Source organism: Apteryx mantelli, chromosome 3 (assembly GCF_036417845.1).
Source record: "Apteryx mantelli isolate bAptMan1 chromosome 3, bAptMan1.hap1, whole genome shotgun sequence".
NCBI classification, from domain to species: Eukaryota; Metazoa; Chordata; class Aves; order Apterygiformes; family Apterygidae; genus Apteryx; species Apteryx mantelli.
In genome coordinates this window covers 139,985,945-140,001,725 of record NC_089980.1, presented here as the reverse complement: position 1 = coordinate 140,001,725, position 15,781 = coordinate 139,985,945, and the positions used below count along the sequence as shown (strand labels likewise).

The 15,781-nt window shown below is 41.5% G+C and overlaps 1 protein-coding gene across 9 annotated transcripts in view; it reads right to left on the bottom strand.

The window, feature by feature from the left end:
* Positions 1-9,515, bottom strand: part of DTNB (dystrobrevin beta) — a 218,432-nt gene extending 208,917 nt beyond the window's left edge. For all 9 annotated transcript variants that reach the window (XM_067294496.1, XM_067294497.1, XM_067294500.1 and 6 more), the window contains exons 1-2: positions 9,379-9,515; positions 8,299-8,375 (exon numbers count right to left, since the gene is read on the bottom strand). The gene's annotated coding sequence lies outside the window, so the exon portion shown is untranslated. The remainder of the gene's footprint in view (positions 1-8,298; positions 8,376-9,378) is intronic.
* Between the last annotated feature and the right edge of the window lie 6,266 nt (positions 9,516-15,781).

Sequence of the window (15,781 nt, the reverse complement as noted above, 5' to 3'; positions counted from 1 at the left end):
TAGCACCAAAAACATAAACGTTTCATCTTTACTGCTCTCCTTTCTTCTTTTCCTGTTCATATTCCATTCTTCTGTTCTACACTTCTCCCTTCTGTTTATCTTTAAAGAAACTCTCTCCCACACTCACAATATATGCATGCATTATGTTTCCTGTACTTACACCTGGCTGAACAGAAAAAACAATACTTAAATAAAAAATAAAATCTGAGGACTTCCCCTTTACTTGCTTTCACAGCTTCAGTTGCTGATGACTCTGGACTACTTATTTCGGTGGTTCTTGATTACACTTATAACTTAAGCACAAAAACGAAAGAGAGCAAGTCACTCTTCGAAGATTGTTAGGCCAATACTACAGGACCTATTTTAAAAGGTTTCGCTCTTCTTGGAGCTCATCAGCTGTAGGTAACGGCCTAAGTAAGCAGATTTTCCTCTCCAGATTGAGGAGAGGGAGACTGAGTATATCGTTATTGTCAGCCAATGGAGCAGCCTTTGTTCTTGCACTAATGATAGGCACCATCTCAAAAGCCACACTTTCTATTCTTCCCTAACTACTATCATATTGATTTCCTACTACTTTATGAACTATAAACTTTATTCTGTCGTTCTGGTTCCATATCTGCAGTTCCAGGTGTTTGCTCACTGACTTTTGATTATTGTAATTTAGGCACTAAATCAATTAACTAGCTAGAAGGATTTTTTTTTCTTTATACAATCAATTTTGTCTTCTTTTATATTTCCATCTTTAAGATCTCCTCCTAAGGAAATTCTGATTTTCATGATTTGATAATCATTTCCATGTATTGGCTTGTGATGAAATGCAGCCTCATCAGCTGAACAGGAGAACACAGAAATACATGTTTATTTATGAATTAAGTTTGAGTTTGTTCAGATTCTTGATGTTGCATTTTACTAGTGGATTTGGCATCACTTAAGAAGACTGTACTTGATGTGTTAAGGAAAATTCTACTTATACTTATTTCCATTCAGAATAACTTGTAATTCAGTGAAAATTCAGAACACTAGTTTGGGGCACATGTTGATCTTAAATATACTAGTTACGTGAGTCCACAGATTGTTTGAAGAAATGAAGCTTTCACCCCTTTTCAGTTCATTCAGTTTAAGATCTGAATGAACCTGCCATTGAGGTGAGGATATTAAATAATAATTTAGAGCATATCTGTACTTGCAGAAAAGGTTACCGCTATCACATCTGATTTAGCACTTTTAGTTATTTGTTTTGGGCATCTAAACTTGTATGGCTTGAATTTTTATTCAATTTAAATAATTTTAAATAATTTCTATTTTGTCATCAATGTTCTCCCAGTTCTAATGTTTACAAATTAAGTAATTTATGATATAAAGGGCCCTGTATTTTTAATGAAGTGAGTCTAGGGTGAACAGAAATACTGAAGTATTTTTTACCTTTCCTTTACTATAAATTTCAACAAAATAATGAAGATTCATTTTATTCCCTTGCTTCCCTCCTTGGTCACCCCAATTATCTAATGCTGTCCTCTGTTCTTACTGATTTCTTCATTCTTCATCTTCACTTTGTTCAAATTCCCATCCCCTTCCTCAGCAAACATTAATATATCTAATTGAGTATCAGCATTCCTTCATTCCCCTATGCCTCTTACTAGGAAAAGAAAAAAAAGATTTCGAAGTTATGTCAGGGATAGCTAACGCATTTGGAACAAAACTTAGAAAGATGATACAGGAGGAGCCTTCTCACTTATAAAAGATGCAACTAGACTGGCAACATCTCTTTAAGTATACTAAAATTTCTTAAAATTCTTCTAGTTTAACTAAAATTTCAAACTCTGTAGCCATAACTATTTGGAACAAACTGAAACATAAAAGCAATTGTGCACAAAAAGATTAAAAACAATACTTGTAAAACATTACTTCTGCATACTACTACAATATATGGAAATAATATGCGACTTCTAGTAGCACAGCTATCTGGGACAAAATATACTTCAATCTAGAACAGCATGAGTGAAAACAAACAAACAAACAAAAAACCCCAACCCACAACAGTCTAAGATCAAGACAATAAATCTCATCTAATTTCATGGCAAACAAACCTACAAGTGGATGGCACCATCATTTTTCCCCCCTTTTAAAACGGTGGATCAAAACTACTTTTAAAGAAGATTTTGCAAAAACACGAACTTACTATATAGTAAAATTTCCTGAAAATTAATGGGCAATCAAGTAGTTTGAAAAAAAAATTAGTACTAAAAACAAAACATTTCCCTATTCCATGTCTTGCCACTTCCGTTTCAACTGCAAGAATTTTTTAAGGCATAAAATGCCATCCACGTTGTTTGTACAGCACATAGCGTGCAGCAACATGTTCTCAGCCAGTCCTTATTGCTTTATTTTACTGTTATTGACAATGAGCGTCTAAGTTCCCATATGAGACCAGCAAACTTATCTTCCCACCTGGTAAACAACTGATAAAAAGAGATTCTACTACATACAAGCTAAGCAAAGATGGAACAAAAAAACAAAACAAAAAAAATAGTATGTCCTTCAAAAATTAACACCATTAGAAAAAAAGAAAGATAAAAAGAAAAAATAAAGAAAATCAAGCTCCAAATTAACTCAGGACTAAAATAGAGAAAAGCCAACTCCAGGTATAGTTCCAAGCCATTTGAATTATTGTTCCACTTGCTGCCCAATGAAATTTCAGTTCATGTGTGCGATTATTGAATGCCCAGAACAGAAAGAAATCCCAATGCTAAAGGGCTTAAAGATCAGGTGCAAGGCAAGAGACTGGTCAATGAGAGATGCATTAGGCACAGTACATTAGTAGCTACTTGTTGCTAAGTTTTGGAGTTTAAGTCGTAACAGCAAAAGAAAGCTTTAGAAAATACCACAAGGTAATACTTTTAGGTATATATCAATATGTATTTATTTTTAGTAAATGGGGAATTGTTAAGCATGGGGAAGAGTAGGCCAGCAAGCTATAAAGCATGCTTAAACATTTAGTTTGTTGAAGCAGATTTGACTATACCAAAGAAGATAGAAGTTAGGACACTAAGTGCCTTGAATACAAAAATGTTTTTCTTTAATGATAGAAGCCATCACAAACTCTTATCTTCCTTTATCTTCCAAAAGCCTGAGGAACACGAATGGATTTTGCAACCTTTTGAAGCAAAAGTTAAAAATAATATCTATACAGAATACTTACCATGAGCTTGCAAACAAGAGCAAATATAGCACTTAAAATTGTTTCCTTAAAATAAAGGGGTGTTAATGTTAAGATAACATGAATGAAGTATGACACCATGCTTTTAAAGCAGTAAAAGCTCAGAAATATTCTAATTAACAGTGTATCTCTCCCTCTCAGGACGGTAAGGCTCATCTTTGTAACACAAGAGGGGATTTCTGTGCAGTTTGTGCTTCCTAGTTTTTCCAGTGTGATCTTACAAAACTGTTTCTAGTCCTTTTTATCTTCAGGTTCCCAGAACTGCTCACTACAGCATGGGAAATAACTTCAAAATTGCCTCTTAACCAAAATGAAATACTTATTGGGAAAAGTCTAGAGTCATATTTTTGCCTATTTCTTAATTAACCTAGTAGAGGCAAACCGAGCAAGCACGAATAAAAAATGCACTGCCAGGAAGATAGCATACATGCAAGAACACTGACAGCATGCAAACTAATCCTGTTCTTTAGCTATCTGGTAATAGTTTGGACCTCATGCAGCTATTCTCTTCTCCATCCATCCACATCAGTGGAAGATGTTACCATTTTCAGTATCTGTCATCACCTCTCCTTCCTTATCCCCCATCTTCACCAAACAATAGAGCAATTCATGCAAAAATCTTCCTACCTCACTTCAGACAGAATCCACTTAGATTAAAAGTTTTGGCAAATAAGGAAAAGCCTACAGAAACTGCTCCTTTGTCTCACCTGTAGAGAAGGCAAATTCCTGTAAAGGACTAGGGACAAACACCTGGGAACAGGAACTAGTTTCACTATCACAACTGAATCAGGGGAAAACAAAAAAAGTCTATCCAAGGTTCAATTCTTTACATAACGATCATTTCACCCCCCATGTTAATTCAAAATGTAAAAACATCCTTATCAAGTTCACAAGCTAACATTGTGAACTATAGAGTTGTCCAAATTTTTTTTAAAGAATGTTAAAAGGATATCAGAGTATAGAATGAGGAATTTACATTCATCTACATTTAAAAGGGTATCTGCCATGGTCCAAAATTTAATAGGAAAGTCCCTGGCAGAAGACGACCTTAATTTTGCCTGAGGTACCAGAAACATACAATACCTTCTTTGTTATTAAAAATCTTGACTGCTCTCAAACCAGTTGCCAAAACTACCAGTGCCTCCCTACTCCCTTGATAGTCCCTTTGATGTGATCATTCTATAAAAAAGGAATAATATAAAATAATTAAAGGTAAGTTTCTATAAGCACTATAAAATGCGTAACAAAAAAAACCCAAACTCAAAGAATACTAACATGCTTTTTAGACGGCATTCTTCCTGTCCCCAGAATACCTGTCTTCCTGGGTATAAATCTACTATGCCTACACAGCGAGGCTGCTGCATTGCACAATTCCAGTCAAGCCTCTCAAGACTTGCAGGCCTGCTCATATTGCCAGTTATTAAAAAATTATATATTTAGACTGCATCCACTAGGTAACGAGGGCAAGAAACATTTTAATATACTATTTCACAGTGCACCTACTTTCAAATAATTTGCTGTCTACTCTGCCATATAACCTGCAGGATCATGATCGTATGGAACGTTAACAGGTATTACTACCCAGCCACGTTTTCTTAGTATTTACTGTTGCCGGAATTTTCTTGTCACAATCTTTTCAGCTGTTATAAACAAGTGGCCTCCAAACATTAAAACAGAGTACATTATAGTAGAAATAGAAAGTTTATCCCTTCCCTGCCTCTCATCTAACTTCTCTTTGTAGACTACATTCAAAAATTTCCTTTTATAATTTCAGTCCTTACTATTCAGTTCTTCACACTCTTCTATTTTGTTCCCATGCACACTTGTCTATAACAAGAAGTGCAGAAGTACTCTGTCAGTTTTTTCCTTTTTAATCCTCTATGGTTCAACATTCCAAATATCTGACCAACTTCAGACATAGTTTTTTCTTTCTTGAAAAAAGCAGGAACAAACTACGCCAAGTAGAAAAATTACCTTAAACTGACCGTTCTTGCCATTCTCTTCTGTCCCTAAGCTTTGTCGCTTTTGCTGCTTTAAGAATGTAAGTTAAGGACTAAGCTCCCTCATCTATTGTTTGCTTTGTGGCAAAAAAACAAAACAAAACAAAAACAACAACAACGCCCTCTCCATTCCTCTGTCTCTTAAATGACATACTAGCTGCACTTGCAAAAAGCAGGACAGGTTGAGGCCCTTCAAAAATACCTAACCCTTACAACCATCGGTAACTACTTACAGTGTAGTTATAGTTTTAAAATGTTTTGTATCTGCAGTACGCACTTCACATACCTAATCTTTTTTAGAAGTTAGATATAAATTGGAACCTGCCATCATAATTCCATTCATTTTCAAACTATAATCGTTTGAACAAAATTCCATGAAAGATACCACATTATAATGTTTGCTACAATTTCTTCCAGATTTAGGTTGCCTAAAAATCTCATTTGTCTAAGTATTTACATAATCTGTATTACTTAAGTACAGTTGAGAAGTTAGAATACTTTTATTGTTTCCAGGAGATCTTGAAAGTCCACAGGACAGGAAAAGACCCATAAAACTATTTAAGTTTAGCCACAGTTTATCAGTACAAACCTATTTAAACATGAAACCAAAAATACACAACACAATCATGATTTCTTTTCCCTGGCACTCAGGAAAAAAATAAAATATTAACTTAAATATTATAAATTCAAACCCTTATCACCAAATAACATAATCTTGAAACCACAAAGAAAAGAAAAAAAAAAAAGCATGATGACACTTCTTTTGATGAATGATAATAGTAAAAGAATCAGGCCATGATCTGAGTAGAACTCTGAAAATCAACCCTTTGAGTCTACTGGGAAAGTTGTTTTCTGTTGCTATCAGCTGATGTATTCTGCAACTGCAACGGCAGCGTCAGCGCTAGAGACTACTTTGTCTGTGCTAAGATTTCAAACAGTGATGAGGGCAGGCTGACTACAGAATTATTTACCTTTCCTTTTAAAAAAAGAGCTCTATGAAATTATATGCAAAGAGACTTATTTGACAACATTATTGAGGTTGCATAAGAACTTGTAACTCACCAGCCCCATAAGTGATGGCCAGAAGTACATAAACAGAGTGTACACCTTTATGTACAGTACACTCTTGTTAATGATGCAGACTGATTGCCAAGTCATTAGTTTAAACTTCAAGACTTTTATTTTCTCTCTCTTCCAAAACTGTCAGCTTGCAAAACATACCATAGATACTGTACAATGATACATACAAAGAAAGATAAACTGTCATTCCTAATGCCACCCAGTGGCACTAAATGCACAATATAATTAAACTGATTGAAAAATTATACCTTTTTCTTAATCAACCTTGCCTTTTCACAACAATAGCTCTTGTTCTTGCATCATAACTTCTTCGTAAGTCTTCCTGTACCATTCATCACTAAACTTTTTTTAAAAATTTGTATCATGATTAGAACTTCTAGGTTCTATGATAAAGCAGAGCCTGAATGTACTAGCTGCAGTACAGATAAAGTATAGATGTGGTCACCATCCTAAATAACTTGCAACCTAAGACGGAAAGCAGCCTGCTGCAAAGAAGTAAGGAGTTAGAAACAATACTGACCAGCATACCAGCAGTATAAATGCTGTCATGATTTCTGTATTCATCACAACAAAAAAGAACTTTAAGGAATGATACAAGGGGGATCATAAGGTGGTTGTGCAGAAATCTACCGGATGCTCACTCTTAAATATGCGATCATGTAACAAGTAGGCAACAAAATCTGACATCCCAGACACCTGAGACAGGAGCTCCCTTCCTGTTACTGAGCAAGACCTCAGTGGTAAACTGGGGATAAATCATGAAGGAACTACAAAATGAAGACAAGAATCCTGATAATGCTAAGAAACAGAAACCCATGGAGGACTGAACTGGGACAACATGGTCAAGGCAATGGCCTGAGAAAATTATGTTTGGAGTAGCATCCTGGACAGTTGGAAGTATAGCGACACTTTCAGGGTCAAAGGAATGATGTTGCTGGAAGTGTGACGTGAAATGACTAGTCTGGAAAAGAACTTCAGAAGAGACCACAGTATAGGCCATGGACAGCCTCCTCAAAACCTACACATTCTGGTTACTGCTTGATCTGCCCTACGTCGTCCATATTGATTGATTATCCTCTTTCCAGCCTCCCTAAATAAGAGGCTAACATGCTACTGACATGACAGCTCTTTTATCTAAATTCCCCTCTAATCCAAATTATTCTTCAAAGAAGAGGAAATATATGAAGCAACAGTCTTAAACCGTTGCTTTTGAATTACCTTCACTCCTTCATGCCTACTTCATGCTACCATCTAGCAGTATAGAATCATATACACTTTTCAAACAAACCAAAACAACAAAACCCCCCAACTCTTCAGTCCAACATCTCCCTACTTTCAAAACCTGGAACCTGAAATTTGGACTTTTTGAAGCCACAGTTCAGGTACACAGAATGTCTACTGTAGCTGTCAAGTGACAAAACAACACATCAGACAATGGAAGCTGACACACTACACAGCAAGTTTTAGGAAGCTGAGTGAGAAAGGAAAACTGAAAGTACATAGCAGTTTTTTTAAGGCAGTAATGCCTAACTATTGATCAAATTCTAACTTTAACAACTCAGATTCTATCAGACATACTGTTTCAAGCAACGCAGAAACAACTTGCAAAGTATTCTTGTGCAATCCAAACCCATTCCAGGTGGGTCACCAATCCAATCTGAAAGAAGAAAGTAGTGCTTTGCATACCATTATGATTTTCCCAGGTCTCCACAAGAACATTCATCAAGCTTCACCTTTCCTAGGTAAGGAATCTGTTGCACAGATACTGTAATTGTTTGGGTTTTTTTAAAAAGAGAATTATGTCCCACATAGAAATATTTTCTACACGTTAATACCTCCCTGAAAAAATGCAGAAATCAATACTTCACACTTACAGTTTGTCATTAAAAAAAACCTTCAATATAAATTACATGAGTGCAAACAATCAAGCAAATGAAATCAGTTAAGTAATACAAATTTTTAAGTTCAATACAACAGGATAGTCACCACAGACAACATTACCTGAACTACAGAGAATTCTCTCAAGGCAACTTTCACTTTCCTGGGCTTGGTTCCCTCTTTGAACATTTAAAGACAGTCTAAAAAAAAAAAAAAAAAAAGAAAGAAAAAAAAGAGGGGGAGAGGGGGAAAGGTTCTTTGAAAAAAATAAGGACACTTTTCTATTCTGTTTAGATAAGAATTCAAGTTCTATATAAACATAAACATTCAAGCTTTTTACTTTAAAAGGGTTCCAATTGTCAAATCCAATATATCATCTTTGCTACTATTTTAAATGAAATATACATAAAGTCTTCCAATCATTTTCTAGGTTTCTTAGGGACAACCGACATACAGATTAACAAAGACAATTCTGAATAATTTTAAGCAAAGTAACTCGACTCAATCAAATCCAGCATCGACTTTCTTTACAGTACCTGGAGAAACCAGGGAAGAAAAGATGTGTTTTTCCACAGGAAAAAAATTAAAACACTTCTCCCCTTATTTTGCAGGGCAAACCCCAGCAACCAATATGATTATGCTGTTTTCGCCCTGATTATGTCTCCTATTAGTTAAAAATAAATGAAGTCTGGAGATTACGCTTCTACACGAACATTTATCTGATAGAAGATGAAAGGTAAAATACAGCCAAAAGCGACTGGGGGCCAGGAGGTTCCCGCTGCCAGCCAAAAAGCGGCGACCAGGCAGCGCGTGGCGCAGGCAAAGCTGCGAGCCCAGAGGCTCTCTCCAAGGTATCCGGGGCCCGTTTAACGGCATCCAGCACGGCAACGCAACCCTCCTCCGCCCCAGGCCCGGCGCGGAGCGCTCCGGACGGCACTTCTTCCCCGCCAGGCGCGGTAAGCCCCGCCACCGCTCCCGGGGCCGAGGGTCCCGCTGCGGCCGGCCCGGGGCAGCGCTGCCGCCGAGACAACGCGGGCAGGGCGGACACGTCCCGCGGCCTGCCCGCCCGCCCGAGCGGCGCCTGAGCAGGGCACCCGCCTCCCCACAAGCCTCCGCGCCCCCCTCCCCGCCGGCGCTAACGCGGCTCGCGGTCCCGGCACCGCCGCGCCGGCACCGCCTGCCGCCGCCCCGCCGAGCACTCACGTCTCCTGGCGGCTGCGGCCGGGGGGGGTTTCGCGGCTGCCCGGGAGCGGGAAGGACGGGCCGGCTCCGGCCGCTGCTGGCTGCGCCGCCGCCGGCTCTGCGGACACCGAACGCCTCAGCCTCTCCGCTCCAACGGTCCCCGGCCGCCTCGCGGCGCCCGGCCAATCCGAGAACGCCTCCGCAGGGGCGCGCGCACCCCCACCAATCCGAGCCCGCGCCCGCCCGGCCCCCTCCGCGGCCGTTAGCCAATCCACAGGCAAGCTTGCCAGCCCCGCCCTCCTCCCTCCCGCACGACGCTACCTGGGAGCCAATCACGCGGCGGACCCTTCCTTCGCGGCGGACGTGCGTGCGCTCACCCGCGCGCTTCCCACCCCCCTCTTTCCCTTCAGCCAATCAGCAGCCGCGGCCGCACGCCTGCGGAGCGCGCTCTCCTTGCGCCAACGGGCCTCTTGGAGCGCTCGTGGTCTCCAGCCAATCAGCAGCCCGCGCTGCCTCGCGCGCTCGCGTTCTGGGGCGCAACGGCCTCGGCTGTGCGCCAGCGCGCGCCCCCTCAGCGCGGGGGGGTGGGGGGTGCGCGCGCCGGCCCCGCGCAGGCGGCCCCGCCCTGCCCCCGGGCTCCCCTGACAGGACCCGCGTCCGCCGCCGCGGGGATCGGGGGGGGGGGGGGCTGGTGCCTCTAGGGCTGCGTGGGGCGGGGAGCAGTGTGCGGGATCCTCCGCTCTCTGCTAGAGAGGTGTCGCTCTCCCTTGGCTTGTCTTGCTGTCAACGTACTTTCAGCGGAGGGGACCGGGGCGGCGAGGGCAGCTTTGTCAGGGAAACGTGCGCTTCAAGGATGTGCCGCCCGTTGGCCAGGAGGGTCTTCTGAAACCGCCCTGCCATTTCCCGCACCATCCCCTAACAGCGGCATAGCAGTCTTTCCAAACAACAGTCTCTCCTGCCCCGTTCTTTCACCATCTGTCTGTCTGGATAACGCTATTGCATAGCAATCAACTGTATTACAGCTTGGTTTGCTGGCAACCAACTGTAGCATAAACAGTCACAGCAGCGACTGGTGCATGAGCGTTTCCTGAGGAAGATCGGGCAGACAGGCATCTGTTTCAGGCTGTGCGTGCCGTCTCCCTCAGTCAGTCTCCCTGTGTGGAAATGCCATGGTTCCTTTTGCAAGATGTGTTCTGTTTTTATAGGAAAGGAATAGGATTCTTACGTTGTGTGTGGAGAGGAGGGACTAGTAACATTTTGCATGTGTGGGAGGGAGATATTTTGTCGTGAGGGAATAGGAAGATGTGGAGCATAAGACCAAAAAAAAAAGCAGGTTTTTGCTGTGCATGCTTAGCCACTCTAGCTAGTGCTGTGTTAGAGTTTATTCTGAGCTACGTATGTGCAAATGATAGTGCATGGGTTTGTTCCCCCCCCCCCCCCATCCTGGAGTCAGGCCCTCTGGCAGGGGAACCAGGTTGGGCAGAAGTGGTGTGGAGGGTTGTTTCTGCTGGCTGCGTCTATACTAGTAAATTAAGTAGCAGCAGGATGTAGGCATGGCACTGGATGTGGATTGTACTGTTTACCTGCTGAAACAACTAGTTTGGTGTATGGTCAGATAGTATGGTGTATATATATAAGCTCCAGCCCAATTGGTCCTCTCCCAAACAACTTCCAGGCACTGCTGGGGATCTTACCTGGGACAGGGGCCATTCCTGGTAGGCAGTTTGGATAGAGTCGCCCTTCTGTGCAGCCTGAAAGATTCTGGGCCACAGCCCATTCTGTGCCGTGCGGTCTCATGCCTGTGAATAATCCTCACACGTAAATAATAATATGTAGCTGCTGTATTCACTCTACAGGGAACAGCTTACCTGAGGCTTTTTTTTGCTGGATGTGCAGTACAGTGATCTTAATGCCGCTGTGGAGGCCACAGTCCCGCCTTGAGTACTCTCCACCCTATGGCTAGATAACTGAAAGAACACTCCAGCTTGGCTTTGCCGGAATTGAAAGCCTGTCTGAAGAGCCTACGTGGGCCTTGTTTGTCAGAAATTGGTGTTAGCCATAGCGGAGAACAGGAAATGTTGGCCACCATGAAGCCAGATGTTGATGCCCTTTGGGGAATGAGTTGCTGGCTTGTTTCAGATGGAAGACAGATAAGTTATGACATGAGTATCATGAATTTGGCCAACATAGCTAGATGGGGCTTTCATAAATCTTCCACAACAGGCCATGGAGTCTGTAAATGGCTGTAAAATAATGCAAGGGTAATCTTCATAGTTAATCTACTTCTAAGGTGGTAGTAGATGGTTTGGTATCAGAATGTTTGTATCATTTACTCCCTTCCCACCTGCTGCATTGGGCAGTTCCTGCTGCATTGGGCAGTTCCTGGGAGGTGAAACCCCTTACATAAAGTACAGTAAGAATTCTGCAGAGAAACATGATCTGCCAGGTGGCATCACAGATCTTATCCATCTTATGCACAATTTTCTCCAGCATGCCCACATCTGTCTGCCCAGTATTGCTCCATTCTAGGTCACAGTCTCTTCAAGCAGTTCCAGAAGAAAAAGGAGGAACCGCAGCAATAGTTCACAGTATATTTATCCAGCTAATGCAGAACAGCAGCTGAAGGTGTGCACAGTGGGTATTTTCCCCTTGTGAAGCATGCTGATATAGTCTCAAGAAAATGAGCTGAGAGAATAGTGAATGAAAGGGAGGCTTATGTTGTAGAGATGTAAAGCATAAAGCAACAGCTATCATGCTCCAAAGTACCTCACCTGATCTGCTGCATAGGATCCTAGAGTTAGGACAGTATGGTGTCATATGGACACAAACAATTTTCCTCTGCTTGGCCTTGGAACCAGTAGCCACTTTCTAACATGGATTAAAAAGACATAGTAATTACTGTGTTAGCTATGGAAATATTACGTAGGGGTTTTGTGAATATTAACAGCATCTCCATGTTGGACTTAGGGGAATAAAGAGACATTTAAATGCCTGCATCTTTGTGAAGATAACTCTCTGAGCGGGGTTCATGTCACCTAACTCTAGAAATCTAAAAATTAGATACTTAAGTCTCATCTAGACGCCCTAGGATCAAGAAAATCCTCACTTTTTACTGAGATCCCGTTGTCAGGGAACAGCAAAGGCCAGCTGCTCGACAAGAGGAGACAAGCTGGGAGCTGAGGATGCCGTTGTGCAGACAGTATCCTCACTGACCAAGGCACAGTCCTGCAGCATCTGAACCTTGCAGGCAGAGCAGCCTGCTCATAACACGGTCCATCAACAGTCCCAGGCAAGGTGATGAATCGGATTCAGCATCCATCTGCAGTGGGAGCAGGGCGTCCAGGCCAGAGCAGCAGCAGGAGACAGAGCTGGAGACAAGGCTACAACACAAGTCTGAAGGAGACGGAGTAAAAGACAGCTACACCTTCCTACAACATAGCTCAGGCAGAGTCTGAAGGCCCAGGCCTGAGATATACGGTCCTTCTGGGCCCATGAGCAGAGTATGTGGGTGGGGGCCCTGGGTGAGGTTGGTCAAGGCAATCAAGGCCTGTTGGTGCAATCAGGACCCTGATACCTGATACCAATAGAGGGGAACAAAGCTCTGCTGAAAAAGCACAGTGTTTGAGTATCTAGACAAAAGCCTAGAATATCTGAGCTTGGTGCTTGCTTGAGACTTTTGTGTGGCTTCCATGATACCATATGATTATGTAGAAATGAGACTTTATATTCAAAGAAAAACTATTGTGTGTGGCCATGAAAGAAATTACTGACTGAGAACAGGCCATAAACAAATACAAAAGTAATACAGGATTGTTTTATAAGCTCTTTAAATGACTGAAAACAATAGCAGCCAGACTTACTCAAATTCCATGAGAATTCGTACACGCAGAGGGCAATGTTAATGACAGATCAGGATAAAAGTTTCATTTCTGTAATGTGAGGGCTATAAGTAGTTTCAAAGTTCCAAGTATACTATGGAACTCTGTTCAGTTCATCCTTTGCTGCCAGAATATCTGCTGTGGGGCGAATGAAATATAGTCTCACACTTTCAGAGCCAGTCAGTGGGTAATAATCTCAGTTGTAATTTGACTCATAATTCTGAATAAATTTGATAAAGTACTTCCTTGTAATGGAAGGACCAATCCGGTTCCTTCACATCTTCATCTTACAGTGGGCTAAGCACCTTCAGCCTATATTAAAATCATGAAGCCTGCAAGGGAACCAAGCACACCTTATGAATTTTGACCTCAAGAAGAGAAGGCTGTGGGGGTCAGGCCCCCCCCCTTTGTACCTATGAGGAAGCCATCAGAAAGACGGAGCCACTGTGGTGTGTGGCAAGAGGATGAGAAACAACAGGCATAAGTTGAAACTAGAGAGGTTCAGGCAGGACATAAGGAAAATCTTTTTCCCCATGAGGACAGTCCAGCAGTGGAGCACAGCGAGGCTGTGCCATCTCCATCCCTGGAGGTTTTCAAGACCCGGCTGGGTAGGGACCTGAGCAACCTGACACGAGCTCAAGGCAACCCTGCTTTGAGCGGGAGGTTGGACTCGAGTTGTCTCATGATCCTGTGATTGCATTCAGGCTCAGGTCTGCTGCTCTAAGATTCTTTACATTCAATGAATCACAGAATAATTTAGGTTAGAAGGGACCTCTGGAGATCATCTCTCCCAAGTCTTTACCCAAAAGAGGGTCAAATTCATAGAGCCAGCTTTAAAGTTAGGTTGGACTGTTTCGGTTCATATTTAAAATAGTTTTCTCCTTCCAGGGACTCTGTTTTTTTAAGTTAAAGATTTAACTTGGATTAAACTAATGGATAAGGGGAACAGTTGTTCCTGAAATCTGTCACTCTTAAGCATTTTGTTAGAAAATGATCATGTGTCTTTTGGTGTGATAGGTTTTTCTTACAAAAACCTCTATCCTCTTTCAATAATAAAAGCAAATGGGTCATCATCTCTCATTCATAACTCAAGGAGGTATTGTTTCACAGTGATATATCTTTCCGTTTCATGTTCTTATAATGGAATCTAATTTCCTGCTTCCTTCAGAAAAAAATAGTAACAGGAACATATTTCCATTTTTAAGTGTAGTGCCAGAAAATCAGATTAAATTTCCCTTCTGAGTAGTGACAATATATAGTTGCGCATAGTGTTACAGTTTATTTTACTATGTCTTTTGATGTCCAGACAATTGGTTTCCTCAGCACATGCAGTATTTGCCCAGTGCATATATGTAGTAATCAGATATACCCATACTTGATTTTTTCTCTGTGAAATATGCTAGCAACCCAAATTAAAAGTATCTGTCATTACCATTCACACTCAGTGAAATACATTTAAAGCATCATAAATGGCTGAGAAGTAATTTTATAAAATTTTAATCATCAGTAATCTGTAAGCATTTTTCAGTAAAAGATTTTCCTAATGTTGTCTACTTTATTTTTTGGATCAGGAAAAGCAAGTATTTGGAGAGCCAGCTTACTTCTATGTACTAAATTACTGGTCAGAATCTGTGAGACAAAAATGCCACACCTGAGTTTTAAATGTTAAGAAAGTAACAGTGCTTAGAAGCTCCGAGCTGTTATTTTCAACTACTTCCCACTGTTACAGCTGGCTTTCCTGCTGCTTAATATCCGTGTAGAGAGGCTGGATATTAAACAAATTTGATTCTCCTTCCAGTATGCATTTGCACAAATTCTCTTTGTATTTGTGGGCAATGGATGTGGGCATCCGAAGATGGACCCCCCGTTCAAACAAATCCCTGGGTAATTATTCCCTTCCTGTCTAGTGTCCACCCCCTAGTTCTGAACCAGTCATAATATTAGAGTTCGGGGTCTTCCAGCTCCCGGGTGGTCCTTTCCGTGGTGTCCAGGTGTGTTGTTTACTTCTTATCTCACTTCTGCATAGCTGTGAGATGGCTTTTTACTCCCTCATCTTGTCCTTGGGAACCAGTCTTGTGGTTACTTATTTCCCTTGTTTCTTTCTTCTCTGTGCTAGGTTAAAGTTCATCTCCCTGCCGGCACTCATTAATGCTAAACTGCTTATTTCTCTCTACACAAAGCAAACTCAAAACGAGATGATTGTGCTGGAAGGTTTATAATATTCTTTAATTTGTGTTCTAATAGAAAAGTATCCTGCTTGTTTGGAATATAGTGTTCTTCTTGGTGCATAGAAAATAAGTCTTGAATGGACCCTTTTTCTGGCCTGTGGAAGGACAAACATACCCATCATTACTAACCCGTTGGTCAAACCTGGTTTTAAAAACTTCCAGTAGTGTCAGCCAATCTCCCTGGACAATCTATTGCCATGCAGTATTATCCTTATCGTTAGAAAGTTATTTCTGCATTACTCTCTGTCCTGCCTCCACTGAGTATTGAGCAAGTTGGCTCCCTTCCTCTTTATAGTTATTTCTAGATTGCTGTGGTGT